Source organism: Lipotes vexillifer, unplaced genomic scaffold (assembly GCF_000442215.2).
Source record: "Lipotes vexillifer unplaced genomic scaffold, Lipotes_vexillifer_v1.1 scaffold1258, whole genome shotgun sequence".
Lineage (NCBI taxonomy): Eukaryota > Metazoa > Chordata > Mammalia > Artiodactyla > Lipotidae > Lipotes > Lipotes vexillifer.
In genome coordinates, this window is record NW_006773444.1 from 1300921 (window position 1) to 1307267 (window position 6347).

A 6347-nucleotide genomic window follows, 5' to 3' on the forward strand; every position below is an offset into this window, starting at 1 on the left:
TCATCTAATGAAGGACACCTTGGTTTCATTCACATTTTGGCAATATTGAATAAAGGTTTTAAAATATCCATATGCAGATTTTGTATGAACAAATTTTTTAATGTTTATTATTTATTTATTTTTCTTATTAGTCATCCGTTTTATACACATCAGTGTATACATGTCAATCCCAATCTCCCAATTCATCACATCCCCACCCCCACCCGCCGCTGCCTTCCCGCCTTGGTGTCCATACATTTGTTCTCTACATCTGTGTCTCAATTTCTGCCCTGCAAACCAGTTCATCTGTAACATTTTTCTAGGTTCCACATATATGCGTTAATATACGATATTTGTTTCTCTCTTTCTGATTTACTTCACTCTGTATGAAAGTCTCTAGATGCATCCACGTCTCTACAAATGACCCAATTTCGTTCCTTTCTTTGGCTGAGTAATATTCCATTGTATTTATGTTCCATATCATCTTTATCCATTCGTCTGTCGATGGGCATTTAGGTTGCTTCCATGACCTGGCTATTGTAAATAGTGCTGCAATGAACATTGGGGTGCATGTGTCTTTTTGAATTATGGTTTTCTCCGGGTATATGCCCAGTAGTGGGATTGCTGGGTCATATGATAATTCTATTTTTAGTTCTTTAAGGAATCTCCATACTGTTCTTCATAGTGGCTGTATCAATTTACATTCCCACCAACAGTGCAAGAGGGTTCCCTTTTCTCCACACCCTCTCCAGCATTTGTTGTTTGTAGATTTTCTGACAATGCCTTTTCTAACTGGTATGAGGTAATACCTCATTGTAGTTTTGACGTGCATTCCTGTAATAATTAATGATGTTGAGCAGATTTTCATGTGCTTCTTGACCATCTGTATGTCTTCTTTGAAGAAATGTCTATTTAGGTCTTCTGCCCATTTTTGGATTTTAATATTGGATTTTAATTTTGGATTTTAATATCTGCCCATCTTTTAATATTGAGCTGCATAAGCTGTTTATATATTTTGGAGATTAATCCTTTTTCTGATGATTCATTTGCAAATATTTTCTCCTGTTCTGAGGGTTGTCTTTTCATCTTGTTTATGGTTTCCTTTGCTGTGCAAAAGCTTTGAAGTTTCATTAGGTCCCATTTGTTTATTTTTGTTTTTATTTCCATTACTCTAGGAGGTGGATCAAAAAATATCTTGCTGTGTTATGTCAAAGAGTGTTCTTCCTATGTTTTCCTCTAAGAGGTTTATAGTGCCCGGTCTTACATTTAGGTCTCTAAGCATTTTGAGTTTATTTTTGTGTACGGTGTTAGGGAGTGTTCTAATTTCATTCTTTTACATGTACCTGTCCAGTTTTCCCAGCACCACTTATTGAAGAGACTGTCTTTTCTCCATTGTATATCCTTGCCTCCTTTGTCATAGAGTAGTTGACCATAGGTGTGTGGGTTTATCTCTGAGCTTTCTATCCTGTTCCATTGATCTATATTTCTGTTTTTGTGCCAGTATCATATTGTCTTGATTACTGTAGCTTTGTAGTATAGTCTGAAGTCAGGGAGTCTTATTCCTCTCCCTCCATTGTTTTTCCCTCAAGACTGCTTTAGCTATTCGGGGTCTTTTGTGTCTCCATACAAATTTTAAGACACTTTGTTCTAGTTCTGTAAAAATTGCCATTGGTAATTTGGTAGGGCTTGCATTGAATCTGTAGATTGCTTTGGGTAGTATACTCATTTTCACAATATTGATTCTTCCAATCCAAGAATATGGTATATCTCTCCATCTGTTGGTATCATCTTTATTTTCTTTCATCAGTGTCTTATAGTTTTCTGCATACAGGTCTTTTGTTTCTTTAGGTAGCTTTATTCCTAGATATTTTATCCTTTTTGTTGCAGTGGTAAATGGGAGAGTTTCCTTAATTTCTCTTTCAGAGTTTTCATCATTAGTGTATAGGAATGCAAGAGATTTCTGTGCATTAATTTTGCATCCTGTAACATTACCAAATTCATTGATTAGCTCTAGTAGTTTTCTGGTGGTATCTTTAGGATTATCTATTATGTATATTATCATGTCACTTGCAAACAGTGACAGTTTTACTTCTTCTTTTCCAATTTGTATTCCTTTTATTTCTTTTTCTTCTCTGATTGCCATGGCTAGGACTTCCAAAACTATGTTGAATAATAGTGGTGAGAGCAAACATCCTTGTCTTGTTCCTGATCTTAGAGGAAATGTTTTCAGTTTTTCACCATTGGGGATGATGTTTCCTGTGGGTTTGTCATATATGGCCTTTATTATGTTGAAGTAGGTTCCTTCTATGCCAACTTTCTGGAGAGTTTTTATCATAAATCGGTGTTGAATTTTGTCAGAATCTTTCTCTGCATCTATTAAGATGATCATATGGTTTTTCTTCTTCAATTTGTTAATATGGTGTATCACATTGATTGATTTGCATATATTGAAGAATCCTTTCATCTCTGCGATAAATCCCACTTGATCATGGTGTATGATCCTTTTAATGTGTTGTTGAATTCTGTTTTCTAGTATTTTGTTGAGGATTTTTGCATCTATATTCATAAGTGATATTGGTCTGTAATTTTCTTTTTTTGTAGTATCTTTGTCTGGTTTGGTATCAGGGTGATGGTGGCCTCATAGAATGAGTTTGGGAGTTTCCTTCCTCTGCAAATTTTTTGGAAGAGATTGAGAAGTATGGGTGTTAGCTGTTTTCTAAATGTTTGATAGAATTCACCTGTGAAGACATCTGGTCCTGGACTTTTGTTTGTTGGAAATTTTTTTTAAGATTTCAGTATTTTATTCAAGTTTTATTTTAGGTGATGTTAATTACAGAATTTGAAGGGGAGGAACTAACTCCACACAAAATGGAAGACTCTAAAATGTACCCATTAAACTGCTAAAAAATAAACTGAATGGCGAGAATACAACAGAAGTTCAATTTAGATTCTGAGTGTTGTCACCATGTGATTACAGTCACAGAGACTCTTCCCAGCTTGTAGCTGGAGCTCTTAGAAGCTATTTCATACTCTGGTGCAAGGGCAAAAAAACACAACATGAGAAAAAACACAGTTAAGTCCTGAATTATTGGCTTCATCACATCCACCTTCTCCACACCAAAATGGCACAAAAGAAACAGCTACCATGCCCTGCAGACTGCTTTTGGTGTAAAAGAGGTGATGGATTGGGGTGGAAAAAGTCCCTGCCTGAAAAAGTCCCTTTCAGATTAGTTTGTATACACCATCAAATAGCCTCTCCTCAATCAGGGTAGGAAACCAAGGTTCAATTCTCAGGAAGTCACAATTTCATTCATTTACTCAATACGAATTTACAAATTACAAAGTGCCTGCAAATTATCAACTTCCACTTGCAGCCATTTCTAGGTAAAAAAGAAACCTGACATCTCTAGAGGGGCCAGCAAGTTCCCCCTCAAGTCTACAGCTGAAAGGACCTTTTTTGAAATTGGGTTTCTTCTGTACCACTGAAAGGGTAACCCCCTAAAGCTGAATCATCTTTAACCTGGAAATCTAACATGATATTTAGTGATACTTGCATCCCAGACATACAACATTAAAAGATACACTAAATTCTGAAGGTAGCTATGCTGCAAAATAGTTTAAAATTAAACAATTGTACAGTATTCATTTATGCTTGAAACTCCAGTCCTAGACTAAGCTTGTGGCCACCAGCGTTGACATTCTTGCCATCCAGCAGAGCTGACAGTGTCAGTTTGATACCTGGTTTTAGGGTCTGAGTATATCCTAACCGTATCAGGTTGGAGTTGTTCACTTTAGCTGAGAAGCAGGCATCAGGGTCGATCTGGTACTTGGCTGCTATTCCAAAGTGAGTGTTACTGTTTCCTGTTGTCCAGGCCAGATTAACAGCAGTCTCCAACTTCTTATTCACCTTCTGATAAATGGAGCCACCAAACTCTGTCTCATCATTTACATTAGTGTGAAGCTGGAACTCATCAGTCTTGTAGCCAACTGAAAAGTTGCTCTGGGTCACTCGAGAGTTTGTGGTCTCAAAAATTCATCTGGTAGCCAGCCAGCCAGCCCTCGTAACCTAGCACCAGAGCACCCCAGATGGAAGGCCTGGCAATGGTGAAATCCATGTCACAGCCCAGGTTGATATGTTCCCGCTTGTACGCTGTCTTGATTTTAACATTTTTTTCCCCAGTGTTTGGTGAGAAGGATGAATCGAAGGTCAGCTTCAGGCCTCGTGCAAGCTGATCTTCCACAGTAATCTCTGTGCCTAGTGTGTTGTCAGTGTTCCATTTCTCCGTAAACGTCAGACCATATTCTGTCCATCTGTACTTGGTTTCCAGGCTGCCTGTCACTTTGGTGGTCTCAGTGTTGGCTGAACCTGAGCTTGTAAATTCCAGTCCATTCTCAGATTTTGTTTTCAAATCAAGTTTTATCAAGCCAAACACATAGCCCTTTGTAAAGACACCCCTGGCAGATTTGCCAAGATCAGCATACGTGGGAGGCACAGCCATCTTCTGCTCAGAAGTGGTGGCAGTGGGCTCCGTGGTGGCTACCTGTTGGAAAATTTTTAATCACAGTTTCAATTTCATTACTTGTGATTGTTCATATTTTCTATTTCTTCCTGGTTCAGTCTTGGAAGCTTATACCTTTCTAAGAATTTGTCCATTTCTTCCAGGTTGTCCGTTTTATTGGCATAGAGTTGCTTGTAGGAGTCTCTTAGGATGCTTTGTATTTCTGCAGTGTCTGTTGTAACTTCTTTTTCATTTCTAATTTTATTGATTTGAGTCCTCTCCCTCTTTTTCTTGATGAGTCTGGCTAACAGTTTATCAATTTTGTTTATCTTCTTGAAGAACCAGCTTTTAGTTTTATTGATCTTTGCTATTGTTTTCTTTGTTTCCATTTCATTTATTCCTTCTCTGAGGTTTATGATTTCTTTCCTTCTGCTAACTTTGGGTTTTGTTTGTTCTTCTTTCTCTAGTTCCTTTAGGTGTTAGGTTAGATTGTTTGTTTGAGATTTTTCTTTTTTCTTGAGGTAGGCTTGTTTTGCTATTAAATTCTCTCTTAAAACTGCTTTTGCTGCATCCCTTAGGTTTTCGGATCGTGGTGTTTTCTTTGTAATTTGTCTCTAGGTATTTTTTGACTTCCTCTTTGATTTCTTCAGTGAACTCTTGGTTATTTAGTAACATTGTTTAGCCTCTATGTGTCTGTGGTTTTTTACGTTTATTTCCCCTGTAATTGATTTCTAATCTCATAACATTGTGGTCAGAAAAGATGCTTGATATGATTTCGATTTTCTTAAATTTACTGAGGCTTGATCTGTGACCCAAGATGTGATCTATCCTGAAGAATGTTCCATGTACACTTGAGAAGAAAGAGTAATCTGCTGTTTTGGATGGAATGTCCTATAAATATCAATTTAATCTATCTGGTCTATTGTGTAATTTAATGCTTGTGTTTCCTTATTAATTTTCTGTTTAGATGATCTGTCCATTGGTGTAAGTGAGGTGTTAAAATTCCCCACTATTTGTTATTGTCGATTTCCTCTTTTAGAGCTATTAGCAGTTGCCTTATGTATTGAGGTGCTCCTATGTTGGGTGCATATATAGTTATAATTGTTAGATCTTCTTCTTGGATTGATCCCTTCATCATTACATAGTGTCCTTCCTTATCTCTTGTAACATTCTTTATTTTAAGGTCTATTTTATCTAATATGAGTATTGCTACTCCAGCTTTCTTTTGATTTCCATTTGTATGGAATATCTTTTTCCAACCCCTCACTTTCAGTCTGTATGTGTCTCTAGGTCTGAAGTGGGTCTCTTGTAGACAGCATATATATGTGTCTTGTTTTTGTATCCATTCAACAAACAAGACTTTGTCTTTTGCTTGAAGCATTTAATCCATTCACGTTTATGGTAATTATAGATATGTGTGTGTGTATTACCATTTTCTTAATTGTTTTGTTTTTTTTTAGGTTCTTTTCTTCTTTTGTGTTTCCCACTTGGAGAAGTTCCTTTAGCAGTTGTTGTAGAGCTGGTTTGGTGGTGCTGAATTCTCTTAGCTTTTGCTTGTCTGTAAAGCTTTTGATTTCTCCATTCAATCTGAATGAGATCCTTGCTGGGTAGAGTAATCTTGGTTGTAGGTTCTTCCCTTTCATCACTTTAAGTATATCATGTCACTTGTTCTGTCTTCTCAGCAGAGTTTCTGCTGAGAAATCAGTTGTTAACCTTATGGGAGTTCGCTTGTATGTTATTTGTCATTTTTCCCTTGCTGCTTTCAATAATTTTTCTTTGTCTTTAATTTTTGCCAGTTTGATTACTATGTGTCTCAGGGTGTTTCTCCTTGGGTTTATCTTGTATGGGACTCTCCGTGCTTCCTGGCCT

General features: G+C 36.9%; 1 pseudogene; it reads right to left on the reverse strand.

Annotated features, from left to right (window-relative positions):
• Window positions 1-3625: 3625 nt before the first annotated feature.
• Window positions 3626-4478, reverse strand: LOC103081729 (voltage-dependent anion-selective channel protein 1 pseudogene; annotated as a pseudogene).
• Between the last annotated feature and the right edge of the window lie 1869 nt (window positions 4479-6347).